At 41.3% G+C, this 14,909-nt stretch overlaps 1 long non-coding RNA gene across 1 annotated transcript; it reads right to left on the bottom strand.

Annotated features, from left to right (window-relative positions):
- Positions 1–3,434: 3,434 nt before the first annotated feature.
- On the bottom strand, positions 3,435–14,777 carry LOC310827287. The gene is made up of 5 exons (XR_014556279.1): positions 13,032–14,777; positions 12,095–12,155; positions 10,867–10,990; positions 4,783–4,913; positions 3,435–3,518 (listed from the first exon to the last, which is right to left on the bottom strand). It is a non-coding gene; the product is annotated as an uncharacterized lncRNA (long non-coding RNA).
- Positions 14,778–14,909: the final 132 nt, after the last annotated feature.

The following is a 14,909-nucleotide window of genomic DNA, read 5'->3' as shown; positions in this document are numbered from 1 at the left end:
ATAAAATTCAGGGGGGTAGTTTAAGTTTAATAAAAGTATGCAAGGGGGAGATTGGACACGTGTTTTCCATTACATCTGTCTATATAGCTACACTTGCATTAAATAAAACCCAACACGTACTGGGGAGTCCCAGCTGCAATGGATTGCGATGGGTCTTGGTCAGAAACGTTGACTCTGAATCACTGTAAAGCCCTGGAACTTACTAGCTGAACTTTTATATCTCAATCTATATTGTAATAAGGTTTGTTGAGATATAAAATACATAAATTACTCCACTGACATAGTGGGACAGCAGAAGAGTCCGAAATGTGTATGCAACTCTGAATTTTTTATATATAGCAAGAGGAATTCTATTTCAAATGTGCTTTCAAATTCCAGGAAGTGTTGGCTCTCTGATTTTATTGTCTAAAATCTTATTGGAAAAGTGCGTGGGATGTGGAAATAAGTTGATTACCCTTATTAAAATGTTTTGCAATCCATGCCTTGTCATCTTAATTATCTGTTTTGAATGCAAGAGATTGTAGTATGCAAATCAGTTATAAAACCAAGAGATCAGTGATTCACTCACTGATAATAACAGACCTAACACTGTACAATCTGGAAATACTGCATTTTAGCTGAAAGGAAGGCTGTTCCATACACACCAATTCAATGACCATATCAGGGGAACTATGTTTTTCTCTAAGGAAGGGTGTTGTTGCTGTGGTTGTTGTCAACATAAAAAAATGATATTTTGCCACAGAAATTTTACCCCCTTGCCCAGCTGAAACTTCGACTGCAATTGTTATATAGAATATGGTTATGTAACATATAGAATTGACTGCATAACATCTGAATATGTATTTGTACTGGAAGACAGCACTGTATTTGGTAACTGGTTTTAAAATTTTCAATAAAATTCTTAATAATAATAATAATCTCCTCAAATTTTTCCATTATTCTATATTTCTGAGTATGTATTTATTACAGGCATTTCAAAACTACCACTTAGTCCTTTGATGCTAAAACACGAGTCAGCAAACTTTTTCAGCAGGGGGCCAGTCCACTGTCCCTCAGACCTTGTGGGGGGGCTGGATTATATTTGGCGGGGGGGGGGGGATGAACAAATTATTATGCACACTATGCTCACCAGACAGGCCCCACAAATAACCCACAGATGCATTTTAAAAGGACACATTCCATGCAAGAGCACCAGGCAGGCCAGACAGTATTGTAGATGATCAAAATTTTAAAAAAATAATAATTCTTACCTGCACTGATGATAGTCATTGTTTGGATGGGGGGGTCCTTGCCTGGGTTTGGTGCTGTGTTGTGGCCTGCTGGGCCTCCTGCTTGCAGCACCTCTTCCACGCTTTGGGGGTGGGATGGGGGCCCTCCCGCCAGCAGTGGAGGCCAGATCGCTGCCACACAGCCTGTTCTCCCCACCCTCTCTCTTTTCCCTCCCCCCATAAATTTCTCGCCTCCTCCCCCACCCTGGATGGTGCCTCTTTTCCCACCAGGGGCAACTCTGCCTCCTTTTCCTCCTCCTGCACCTCCTGAAGGAGGACTTTGCGCAAAAACGCACATCAGCTTCGCTCTTTTTTGTATTTTTTTTCCAAGGAGCTCAGACAGCGGCCGGACCGAGTTAACGACCCTTGCGGGCCTGATCCAGCCCACGGGCTGTACTTTGCTGACCCCTGTGCTACAACAAAACTAATCAATGCAACATTCTCAGCATTCAAGCATCATGTCCAAACTATTTCACCTTACAACCTCACCGACACTTACAAGAAATAGTTGAGCAATAGATTGTCAACCTACAAGGCAACAGAGCAATGTCAAACAGGATTTAGCAGACTGACAACTTCTCGAATTATAAACATTAAAGATTCCTTGTATTGTTTCCTGATCCTTCAAGTTCAGGTTCAGGACATTTTCCATAGTATGTCATTAAGAACGCTTTTTAGTCTGGAATATGCTACTTGTTAATATTGTTAGCAAGGCATAGAAAGCAAAAAAATTTACAATATTACATGACTGAAATTGCATTCTAGCAATAACCAACATTTTGCAGCTGAATTATATGTGGGGGGAATCTGGTTTAAGTGAAAATGGCCTCATGCGCTGTGAAAATGGAGCTCAGTTGGCAAAGTGGTAACTAGGATGACACAATAGAGAAATGGATTAACAGTAAAAATAATTTAACAACAACTACAGGTCTCCATGCAAACAAACAAACAAACAAACAAACAAATAAATAAATGCAAATAAAATTACAGAAATGATTGTTCAAGCACTTTCTACAAAGCCGAATTTCTCTTCTGCCTTTCCTTATATGTGATATCTAAATGACTAGTCACTAGTGGGCCGTAGAACAAAATGTTGCAATGCGGAGAGCTCCTGTTCCTGCATCCAACTAAACCAGTCATTCCATTACCATTCCCCTCCACTTCTCCATTTTAATAAACCTGCTGATACGTCCACTCTTGTGCAAGGATGTTTTAGCTATACAGGCACTCAGATAATGAGTCAGTATCATGGCATACAATCTAGTGGACATTACAAGAATCACTTTGGATTGTAAAAAATAATAATTAAGAAGTTTATGCAATGTGCATACTATTACGACAATAAGATCGCTGGAGTTAAACTATTAAGTGCTTGCAATCTTTATTTCGATTCATGAGTTCTGGGTAACTACACTTAGTTCCAGGCAGATTAGTCTAATCACACTTTAGTTATTTCTGACATTTATATCTCACCCTTCAAGGGCCACTTGACATTCCCAAGACTACTTACAAAAGAGTAAATAATACAAATATTACAAAACATTTTTTTAAAGAATATAGGACAGTCTAATACTCTACTCAGTTACAAGTTATAACAGATTCAAATAATTAAAAGCTTTTAAAATTACACTGCTCATAAGGCAAAACAAGAAATAACTTTGAGAGGGGCTTCTAAACCTGCATAAAAGATAGGTCTAAACTCTAGGCACAGATCCTTGAGTGGTAAGAGTAGCGAGGGGGAAGCAAAAATGTGTTCTGAAATGATGATGCGTTTTTTAAAATGGCTCCTGGAGGTAGGCTTATGATGCTTCTTGCAGTGATGTCTGAGGCACTGCCTAACAGGAGGCTATGAACACAAGTGCTATTCCACTGCTTCAATACTCACAATTTTGTTGTGTTTCCCATAGCAAGAATCTGTAGGTGAGATTCAATGTCGCAGTATCGCATCTGCTCCACCAGCGCAAGTATTTTCACAATCTCGCTTTTCCTCCTCTCTGACACTGCTCTGGGGGAATCTCCCAACCCCACAGAGATGGGGGGGGGGTGTACCTGGGAGAAGGAGAGAAAAAAGCGCAAGTTGCCCTAGTGGAACTTCTTGCACAGGCTCCCACTAGCAAAACTGTATAGTTGAATATGGTCCATTGTTTCCCGCAAACATTTGGTGCTGGGAAACTGCCATTCTTCTGGAGTGGAAATATTTATGGAAAAGATGACATCTGGATTACACTCACTGAATTAGCATATGTATATCTGCAAAACAAACGCAACCCAGCATCTGTAAGATCCTAGAGAACTGCAACAAGCATGGATGCAGCATATACCATGCTTTGATAAATATAGCCTTAAAATTTATGAGAAGCATCTCTGTAGGGCAGGATTTTCAGAGCTTCTAATAATACTATTCATCTGTGCTCACAGAGGTCAGCAAGGCTTTGTGTTGACCCATAAACATAAGAATATTTTTTTCCATTGCCAGCTGTACCAAGGGAACTCATTAGTTCACAACCATTTTCATTTTAAAACACTAATAAAAGTCCATTGGACCAAACTCAAACTTCTCATATGTGGACATACAACTCCCAGCACTCGCTGAATTTTGTTACAATATCAAAATAATAATTGACGTCACGTGATGCAGTGAGGAGGAAACCCACAAGATTAAGTTAAAAACAGATTTCACAATGTGATTCTCACAGTCCTCTGTTGTATCAGCCACTGTGGTTTGTTCGGAAACTGCTTTAAGGGTCATATGCCAAAGCATTTACATAAAAAAAAAGCGCAAATCCACTTTCAGCCAAATGTAGTTATTGTGGGAACCAGCCTACACAATCACACTGAGGATGTGAATCACTGAGCATATGAAGCTCCTCTTGGGATCAGGAACTTCCCCCACTGGGACTTAGATAGAAGTTGGAGGGTGCCTTGTGGGTCACCTAACCCAACCTCCCACTCATATCCAATGTGAGAGCACTCCAAAACAGGTAGCAGGCTGTGGAGTGGGGCGGAGATGTCTTCATGACACCAAAGTGACTGCAGCATACATAGGTGGGGCAGGGCAGGACGTCAAAGCTGAGTGGGTGAGTTGGCTGAGACAATCTGGTACTCCCTTCGGTGCACCCATTCATCAACCTTGTTCTACCCTGCCACATCCAGGCAAGCTGTAGCATTGCCAGTATGAGGAGGGCAGCTCTGCCCCATCGCAAGGATGCTACTGTCCCCAACAGATGGCCATCCAGCCTCTTCCTGAAGACCTTAATCTTGAGCTGCAATCTTCATTTCCTTGCCAGTTGCACTACATATGCAATGTCGCATAAGGTGGCACAGAAATATTACATTTGCCTTACAATAACTTGATCTCTTTTGCGCATCCGTTGGCAATAAGGATGAATGCTTAAGCCATTTCTGTAAATCAGTTTTGTAAATTGCCTTTTGAATTGGTCCTGAAAGCTTAGGTACCCATAGTCTGCACTGCAGTACTTGTCTTTATATTACATTCAGCATAACTGAAACAAACCTGATGAGCTGAGAAGTGGGCGGAATCCTGGCTGTATTGCTGTACTGGATTTTCTTGCTAATTGGGAGCAGAACTATACTGAAGATGTTAGCATACCTTATGTTATCGTGAAAGCATGTGAAGTTCAAAACCTAAACAAAAGAAGCAAAGGACAGTACTGTACTTTAGTTCTTACAGAACATAAAAATAGAAGAAGAATCCTGATGGATCAGGCCAATGGCCCATCTAGTCCAGACATCCTGTTCTCACCCATGAGAAGCCTGCAAGTAGGATCTGAGCACAACAGCACTCTCCCTTTCTGTGATTTTTATCAACTTGGAATTCAGAAGCATATATACTGTCTCTGACTGTGAAGGCAGAGTATACAGTAGTCAATGCAGCTAGTTGCTACATACTGTACAGCCTTACCCTTATTTGGTTTAGTCATCTTTTAGGCCTCTTGATGGCTCACACCTATTTATTTTTGTAAAACTGCATAAAATACCCTACATCTGATGGTATGGTACAAATAATGGGCCTAAGAATCACAACATTCTCAGGAATGAATTATGACAGCCCCAGCTAGCAAGAGATTGAAATGGCACACATGACACAGCACATTGATGCTATGTAAAATAGTTTAGAAGAAATGTTGCCAGTAAAACACATTTCAGGTAACATCACATTTTCTTAATGCTAAGACCATCAAATAAGAGAATGGAGTTAAAAATATATAGATTTTTCATTTGTGTGTGGTTTGTGAGCAATGTTACATAATCAGCCAAGGTGAGCTCATCTGATTTTGTTCCTACCCTATTTTGTCAGTTCATCAAATGAGAAAGCAAAATGATCAATGCAACAAAAGTCATTAACCTTTTGTCTATTTTTTGGAGAAGTCTTAAACAGAACTTTAGTGGGGTGGGAAATGCAGAAATTCTGAATCATCTTGCATATCATGCTTTTGGTCTAAAATTCCATTTTGAAAAACTGTTGCTAGATCACAAAATGTTGAAAAATTATCTTTAAAATGACGTAAAACATGTTAACTATATATATATGAAAATGAAAAATAGATCTGTAGGTTGACGAATTCATGGAATTACTCAAACATGTCCTCTGTCACTCAGCTACAGCCCTTCACCTAAGAGAGGGGATGAGGAACCTGTGGCTTTTCAGACGTTGTTTGACTCTGTTTGACACCAGCATGTAATTAATGAATAATAATAATTAAAAAAGCTCAATTCGGCCTCTCCATGCTGGGTGTGGGGGGAAACAGTCCATGTTGAATTCTTTCCTGTCCATGCAGCTGTTCAAAGACACAGAAACCTTGCCAGAAAAATAAAAAAGGTGGCAACCCTAACACTAGCTCATTGAATTTTTTTGCCTTAGCCTCATGTTCTTAACACCTCCACTCAACTAATCCAAGTTCACCACGAAAAAGTCATTGCTGGACTTGCTCCCAAACACTACATGTCACCTTTCAGCAGCCAAGTTCCTTGCTTTCCACACTGAACTCTCTCTAGCAGAAGACAGGAATCATCAGCTGCTGCTTTGCATTATTGCTCAGACAAAATCCCTTGGACAGAGGTCCGTTTCCACCTGGAAATACAGATCAGGGGCAGACTTTGGTCTTCCAAATATTTGTGGCACCCTGTGCAAGGCCATAATTTGGTGCCCCTCACCTCTGGCATTCTATTCTATTCAATTCAATTCACTATGCCATAGTTATGATGCCCTGCAGCGCCCCCTCGGCTCGGCACCCAGTGCAGCAGAACCGATTGTTGTTGTTTAGTCGTGTTCGACTCTTTGTGACCCCATGGACCAGAGCACGCCAGGTACTGCCTCCCACAGTTTGGTCAAACTCATGCTGGTGGCTTTGAGAACACTGTCCCACCATCTCATCCTCTGTCGTCCCCTTCTCCTTGTGCCCTCAATCCTTCCCAGCATTAGGGTCTTTTCCAGGGAGTCTTCTCTTCTCATGAGGTGGCCAAAGTATTGGAGCCTCAGCTTCAGGATCTGTCCTTCCAGTGAGCACTCAGGGCTGATTTCGTTCAGAATGGATAGGTTTGATCTTCTTGCAGTCCATGGGACTCTCAAGAGTCTCCTCCAGCACCATAGTTCAAAAGGCAGAACCGGTAGCACTGCCCTAAATCTGCCTCTGATTAGATGCTGGATTGTGTGCCTTCTGTATAGCATGCCCAGGTGCAAAAGAGAACTGTGCTCCTGCACCTTTAAGTGCTGTGTAGAAGAGAGAATTTCAGCAGACATAGCATGCAGGACTTTGCCTTTCCTCCACTTACCAAGTGTTGAGCCTCAGAAGGCGGATGTTTTAACAGGAGTGTAGCTTGGCCCTGAGAGCCTTCCAGACATGACAGCCAGTTCCTATGCCATAATGCCTCCACGTAGAAAAGACCCCTTGTGTTCATCTATGCTAGTTTTTAACAGGCAGCTGTTGTTGCTGCATTAGTTTTAGAGTCACCATAGGGAGTTTGCCTGTGGGAGAATGAAAGGTACAGTCTGAAGTGCAATGGAAGTAAGATGCAAAAGGTTAGAGGGTCCCTGCACCTTTATCAGCAGGTGACACTTGCCATTGACAGATTCTGAAATCCTCTCTTCTGCACAACTCTTTAAAGTACAGGAGCCCTGCTCTCGTTTGCATCTGGCCACCTTAGAAGTTGCAAAGATAGGAAATCTATACCTTACGAATCTTGGCTGCAAAATGAGTTTTTGGCATGCATTTTTTTCTGCTTTTGAAATTACACCCTGATCCAACACAGATGTACTCAGAAGGAAGCCCTGCTGAATGCAACAGAACACAAAGCTGATGTACGTGCTACCCTTGCCCAAAGCAGGATCCTTGTGGAGATTTCCTCACCTCCGAAAAAGCTGTGACATTCAGATGCTCTTACCTCATGTAGCAAGTAGCTATGTCCTCACCGTATGTGCCTGACTGCTGTTGGCAACAGCGGACAATGTGAAGGGCTATTAAATGGCACCTTTGCAAGTGTGTTAGAGAAACTTGTTGGTGATGCCCTTTCCTGTAGCATCTGTGTGGCGATTTCCTGCCTTGCTGCCCTAGAAACAGTAGATTGTAACCAAGCCATTTGCATGTCGACAACATGCAACATATAACATATAACATATATGAGCTGAGAAAATCCTCTTCCAAAGGATTTACAGAGTGCTCAGATTCCTGAAGATGATTGTCTAGAGGGATCGGCTGTTCCTTTTGGCTCACCTGATTATTTTGATGTTGGGCATGATCCTGCGAATTCAACTCAGGCATGTCTGTTTCCTCCCCACCTGTCAAGTTTTTTGTGTGATGTCATTACTTCCATTGGGGATCCAGGCTTTGTTTTTGTGGACCCCTCTGAAGCACCAGTCCTCATCTTACATAAGGGTGCAACAATAGATTTGCGAAATACCCAGGTTGGAAAAACTCCTCTGCTTGACAATCTGAATTTTAGCTTGTGAATCAGTGAGGGCAGTCTAGTAGAGGAAAAAGTTAACATAATTTTTTGGATTTGATTTGTGGTATTCAAGGGTTCAGTCCTAACTAAGTCGATCTCTGTAAGTCCAATGCCAAGTAAGTCTGATAAATGTCGTTTGGGCGCCTTTCCAGTTAGGAGTTTGATCTGGCCTTCCACAAATTGTCATGCAGATCTTTTTTGGTTGGAAGGTTAAATAAAAAGAGTTTGTTTTAAGAGCCTCTGCACATTCTATGTCAAGCTTAGGGGTCTGCTCTGGTTGTTGCCAATTCACTTTGGTACTATGGTGTTCTGTTAATGCCTGCTTGTTATTAACTGATAAACTGTGGACCTCTTTGGATAATTGTGTTATTTGAGAGGCAATACCTCTAATTTGTTGGAAGATATGCTCAACCGTTCTTGCAATTAGAGTTAATTGGGTGCTCTCCCTACTTGTTATTCCTTCATCTCTTAGCAGCACAGGATCAACTTGCCCTATTGCTGGATCCAGTACCACGCTCTCACCTTGAATACTCTTCTCACACTCACAATCATCTTCAAGGGGAGAAAACCTTTTTTGTTGGAACTATAAAGCAGATTTGTTTAAAAAGTCCTCTATTTTAGATTGTTTGGAAACCCGTGAGAGAGCTACATCCTTTGGGTCCCTGTAGCGTTTACTAGCAGGCATAGTGTCGCCGTGGGGAGAAAACAAGGAGAGGTTTCCCCAACCGAAAAAGAGAGAAAAGGCTTGCAATTTATTATTGGATAGCTGTGTATTCCAAGATGCCGTTTCTGAATAAATCAATCCCAGATATTTAAACATATTTACTTGTTACACATAGGTAGCCGTGTTGGTCTGCCATAGTCAAAACAAAAAAAAATCCTTTCAGTAGCACCTTAAAGACCAACTAAGTTAGTTCTTGGTATGAGCTTTCGTGTGCATGCACACTTCTTCAGATACCATTTACTTGGTTTATGATGTGTTCATTCTTCAGATACCATTTACTTGGTTTATGATGTGTTCATTCAGGTGCCAAAAATGCTTTTTAGGGCACTTCCCATATACAATGACCTGCGTCTTATCGTAGTTTATAGATAAAGCATTCCTTGTGCAATATGAACTTAATTTTGCAAGCAGCCATCTCAGGCACACCTGTGCCTCATGAGAATTACAAAGCCATAAAGAATGGTGGTTGCTGATGGTTACATCTGAAGAAATTTCCTAAAAACTCAAACTAGGGATTTTAAGCCTTTATATATAGTCTGGCTAGAGCAGCAGCAGTTGTGGATGCAGGAAGGATCTTGGCTCAGTGGGACCGACTCTTTGCAAAGCCAATTTTCTCTCTCTTGGAACTAGTGCTGGATTGTGTATGTTGCTAACTGTCAAACTATTCCCCCCCCCCCTTTCATGCAATCCAAGTATTCCAACAATTTTTCCAAATCCTCATTATGATCCCAAGTGCCTGTGTTGCCTTGGGACTTTTGTGTGAGTAGATAAATGTTCAACAACACATCCCTCTCCCATCTGTCTAGCAGGCTCCACATCTGTGGCTCTTGGAGAAAGAAACAGTTCCATGTCCACATGGTCCTTGGCCTCCCAACATTGCTTCCAAGGCTTACAGCACTTCATGCTGGCTTCAGATGTTGCATCTTTGGTCGACAGAAGCAAAATATATAGCATATTTAAAGAATCACTTATTTTCTCCCTTGCTTTTCTGTAAATGGCTGCAGCTTATAGAAGGGAAACTTGGAACAGTGTGTGGCATTTGATGCTGACTGGAAGGTGGGGGAAGAGATGAAACATTGAGAATAAAAACTAGGAAGAAGGAGATCTAGTTGCTTTTGAGCCAATTTGCAGAGTAAATTAATCAGCTTGTGATATCTCCTTCTTCAGGGTGGGTGTTGATCATGGGCTTATGCCAATTAATTTAAGGCCATTACACATTTTAAATTGCTCATTGACTAGTATTAAGGGATTGTCCTAACGGAAACACAAAACAGATAGTAGCAAAACAAAGCATCTTAACAATTAGTCAGCTGGCTATCGAGGGGATATTTGCATATGGATTAACTTACGCCAAGAATTAAAAGAAAAAAATCAGAGCCCAAATGCTTTTATGCATCCGATTTGATTGTGCAAACTGCTTCCCCATGAACTAAACCTGTATCACCATCACTAGTCCTGGGACTGCTAGCAGATGACATCAGTCAACCTAACACCAGGCTAGGGCCAGGAAGCAGAGCCTAACAGTTTCAGGTGGGTTTAGGTGTAAAGTCCAATTCAGAAGCTACAATCTCTACAGTATATACAGCTTTAAGAAAATAAAATGACTGGTAAATGAGAACTCAGCCTTACATTTCTGAAAATTGGCCTAAACAAAACCTGTCCAAGATCCAGGGTCTTTCTTCTGGTTAAATGGCAATCCTTACTCCCCCCGTCACACAACTAGAAGATGGGGGGTAAGCCAATGAGAGTACAAAACTGCTCCTGGATGCCCTTATTTCAGCTCTGGCCATGAGAGAGGAGTATCTTTTGTATGCTGTAAAAGGGAATAGCAGCAAACTGCCTGCCTCTCTAGAGAGGCTGATATGCCTGTAAAAAGGAGGAATAAAGTCACTTACATGCAGGGTCACTTACCCTTAGGACAGAAGCTGAGGTGGTCTTCTTTTAAGGGTGTATTATTGATGGCATTTTTCCTTTCCTTGGATTTCCAACTATGTTTGGATCCATTTCCTCCTCCTTCGCTCTGGGCTTAACAAGACTGGTATTTTGTATTATTATTATTATTATTAAAAATCTACCACTAGTCACCTAGTTTGCAGCCCATTGTGTTAATAAAAAACAGGCAGAGAGTTCATTAATTGGTGGAACTACTTGTTCTTCCCAAAAGCTGTAAATTGTTCTTTTAAAAAAATCATAAAAGGACATAGCAGTCCAGAGAATAACTTGCACGTTAGGCACATGTCCCTTATTTTACTATGATATCCTTGATCCTAGAACTTTACCCTTCACCAAACTGGTGACCTCCAGATGTTTTAGATTACACCACTCCTATCAGCCCTAGTCAGCATGGCCATGTCAACATCTGGAGAGCACCTGGTTGGCGAAGCAAGTTCAGAGTTTCACCAAATATCATGGTTGTTTTGTATTTCAGATACAGTGGTACCTCACAAGACGAATGCCTCGTAAGATGAAAAACTCGCAAGACGAAAGAGTTTTTCGTTTTTTGAGTTGCTTCGCAAGACGAATTTCCCTATGGGCTTGCTTTGCAAGACGAAAACGTCTTGCAAGTTTGTTTTTCAATGCATTCCTATGGGAATCCGTGCTTCGCAAGACGAAAAATTCGCAAGATGAAAAAACTTGCAGAACAAATTAATTTCGTCTTGCGAGGTACCCCTGTACTACAGCTTCAAAATACACCCTATTCTGGATATTTTGATCAGGCAAAATAATATTTGACAAGAGGATTGGCCGGGGGGGGGGGGGGGGACACACACAGACAATAAAGGATTAAATCCCATCTCTTGTTCCAAACCAAAACCATAGCTGAATCACATGTATTGCTTTCAGTCCCACTGCTTGAAACATTTTAAATTTGTCCACATCGTTGCGACTGCAATAAATTAGTTATAAATGCGTTTCGCAACAGCTGTCTGCTTTTAACTCTGTGAAATCCATCATTATCATCTGTTGCAAAGTGGATGGATGCATGGCTTGAGCCTGTTGTTGAAGGGCATACGGTGGCCAAGAGTTATGGTCAAGAAGGCACTTAACCTGGACATTGCTTTTAAGAGTTTAAAATCATTTTTTTAAAGAATGGTTGCAAAACCTGAAGTTTACTGTTGCTGAAATCCAAAGCTCTCACCTGTCAGCCAGTATATCCCACTCAGAAATGGAGGTACAGAAAACCTGTATTGGCAGCTCTTCTCCCTGCTCCAACAATATGAAATGACGGAATGTGTCTTATTGTATTGGGCTGCTGGCACAGGGCTTATGTGAAACTGCAAGGATGCTGCTTTGCCTGGTCTGCTGCTCTCTGTAATTTTTTAAAATACATTTTTACATGTACGCCCTACCTGTCCTTCAAGGAACTCAAGATGGTGTGCATAGCTCTTGCCTACTTTATCTTCACAACAAGCCTATGAGGTAGGTTAGGCTGAGGTGGTGTGTGACTGGCCCAATATTACACAGTGAGCTTTATGAATGCATTGGGATTTGGTCTCCCTGCCCATAACTCACAAACAGCTATGTGCACCATCCCAAAAACATGCTTAATTATTCTATACTCAAGAGAACTGTGTGCAAGCCAGGCTGCTAAGGTGTGCAATAAGTACAGTAAGTCCTGCACTAGCAGCTGGTATTTCTAGGAGGCTAGGGGAGAGATTGACCATCATTCTCCAATGAGTGGGCACATTGTCTCTCATTTACCCCTTTGATATAGGGAGAATGCAAATTCACACTGCTTTATCAAGTATAAACTGTTTTCTATCCTAGAACAATCAGCTCTGAAACATGCACATTTGAAGACCTTGTGATAGGTTTTAAGTTAATTATCTAAACCTGGTCACCTTGATCCAGTTATGCATATGTGTTGCAGGTCACGGCGTTCAAAAATTTGAGCATTGTTGAGTCAGGCACTGGCTCCATCTCTTTGGGACTGGTGGGTTGAGGGAACTATAGGCAGGTTAAGCCAAGGTGCTATGAACACCACAATCCAGGTGCTTCCAGGTTTAAAGAATCACTGATTTCCCAAACCAACCCTGTGTCACTACCTGTTCAAAAAATTCCCAGCTGTCCTGCACTCTCTCAGACATGGAGGTTTGTTGCTGAGAGAGATACCACTGGCTGTAGACTTTCCATGGGTATCTGGAGGAAACTGCAAAAATAAAGGGACAGGTTTGTTTATGCACCCCTTTAGGGCTTGTCAAATTAAAAAACAGACAGCAGTGTTACTTAAACCTCTTCATTGCAGCAGCTGTCTCAAAGCTTTTCTTGAGCAAACTGAGCAATCTGTTACACATTTTTATTTTACTGAATTAGGCCATTGTGTGCATGAAGTGTATGCTTTTTTCCCTGTGCATAGCCAAGAAGTAACATACAGATATAAATAAGAAATAACATGCAGATATAAATACCTCACTACAGACATTTTCTGTTTAACTATTAGCACTTTGAAGGCTTCTGACATGGCAAGAAGCAGGAGCTCACTGCCAAGAAAGCTTCTAATCACCACCATTTTCTTAATTATGCCAAACCCCACTTACAATGAAAATGTCACATCAGCTCTGGGCCCATTCTTGTTCTGTTTGTTTTCATAAGGCCAAAGTAACCTGCATTAGTTAGCAGGCGTTTGCATCTGATGGGAGCATTCGGCTGCCCTATATGCATATGATTTTCAAGATATTTTCTTTTTTTTCAGTGCAAGTGCTCTACTTTTTCTGTAGGCTTATGTTTAAAAATAAGGCAGTAATTTGGTTCTCAGGGGAAAAACACCCTCCAACTAAATAACCCGTGTGACATGTTGCTAGAAGACAAGCTGGGACACGATCCACTGGAGCTGCCCAAGGAAAAGTTAAGTTCAGGAAAAGAAAGGAAGAAAATGGGCTTCGGTGAAGGGTGGAGTAAGGCTAAGGAAACTAACAATGCTGATTAGCAGATAAGCCATCATTCATCAAGGAACTTTTTAAACTAAAGATTGTCATATACTATGATAACTCACCTCTCTCCCCAGAAAAAAGGAATATAACATGCAGCTGCTTTGCAAGGCTGGCATCGCTCACGTTTTCTCAGACACAGTCCTGATCCTGCAATATTGGTGCCAGGAGGGGGTCAGAAATAAATCACACGGAGCAAGTGAACTCTTTATTAGAAGAAACAAGGCTGCTCGGTAGTGCCAGGCCTAAGAAGCACAGGTCTTGCTCCTATGACAGTTGGAACTGAAGGTTCCCAGCTTCCTACAGCTGCCTAAGCCTTCTTATCTCCCGTGTCCTTCTCAAGCAATATGAGACTCTGCCGGTGCAGCTGTCTCTGCTCCTCCCACTTCACATCTCTCTCTTACGTACCTACTACATAGGATCTGACAACGGTACAACGTAAATGGATCCTTTGTGCTTTTACTGCAGCCAAAAGACTGGTATTAATGCACTGGAAAGATAAATCTATGGCCCTCTTCAGTCAACAGGTTGAAGATACGACAACACTTGCAACTTATGAACAGATTGCTTACAGTCGTAGACTCAACAGTTGAGAAGTATGATGATACAACGTCTTGGCTCCCAAACAAATTGGATCCCAAACAATCAAAACCCGGAAGTGTTCAGGTTTTTTAACGTTCTTTTGGATGCCAAATGTCCAATGGGGCTTCTGCGGCCAGAAGCTGCGTTTTGGTTTCCGAACGTTTTGGAGGTCGAACTGACTTCCAGAACGGATTTCATTTTGTTCGACTTCCAAGGTACGACTATATTTGGAATGTGATATTTTTTTTTTAAAAAGTAGGTTATAAATAACCATATATGTATTGGGATGATAATAACACTTGTATAACCATATACTAGACAAACATATATGGAATTGCATTTGTTTGTGATATAATAAACCTAGGGTTTTTTATACTTTTTTCTCTTTATGCACTTTTGATTTACTTTATTTTGTTCAATATATATATATATATATATATATAT

The sequence above is a fragment of the Podarcis gaigeae genome (genome assembly GCF_964106915.1).
Source record: "Podarcis gaigeae genome assembly, chromosome: 11".
Lineage (NCBI taxonomy): Eukaryota > Metazoa > Chordata > Lepidosauria > Squamata > Lacertidae > Podarcis > Podarcis gaigeae.
Note: the sequence above shows the minus strand (reverse complement) of the source record. Positions and strands in the feature narration are given on the sequence as shown.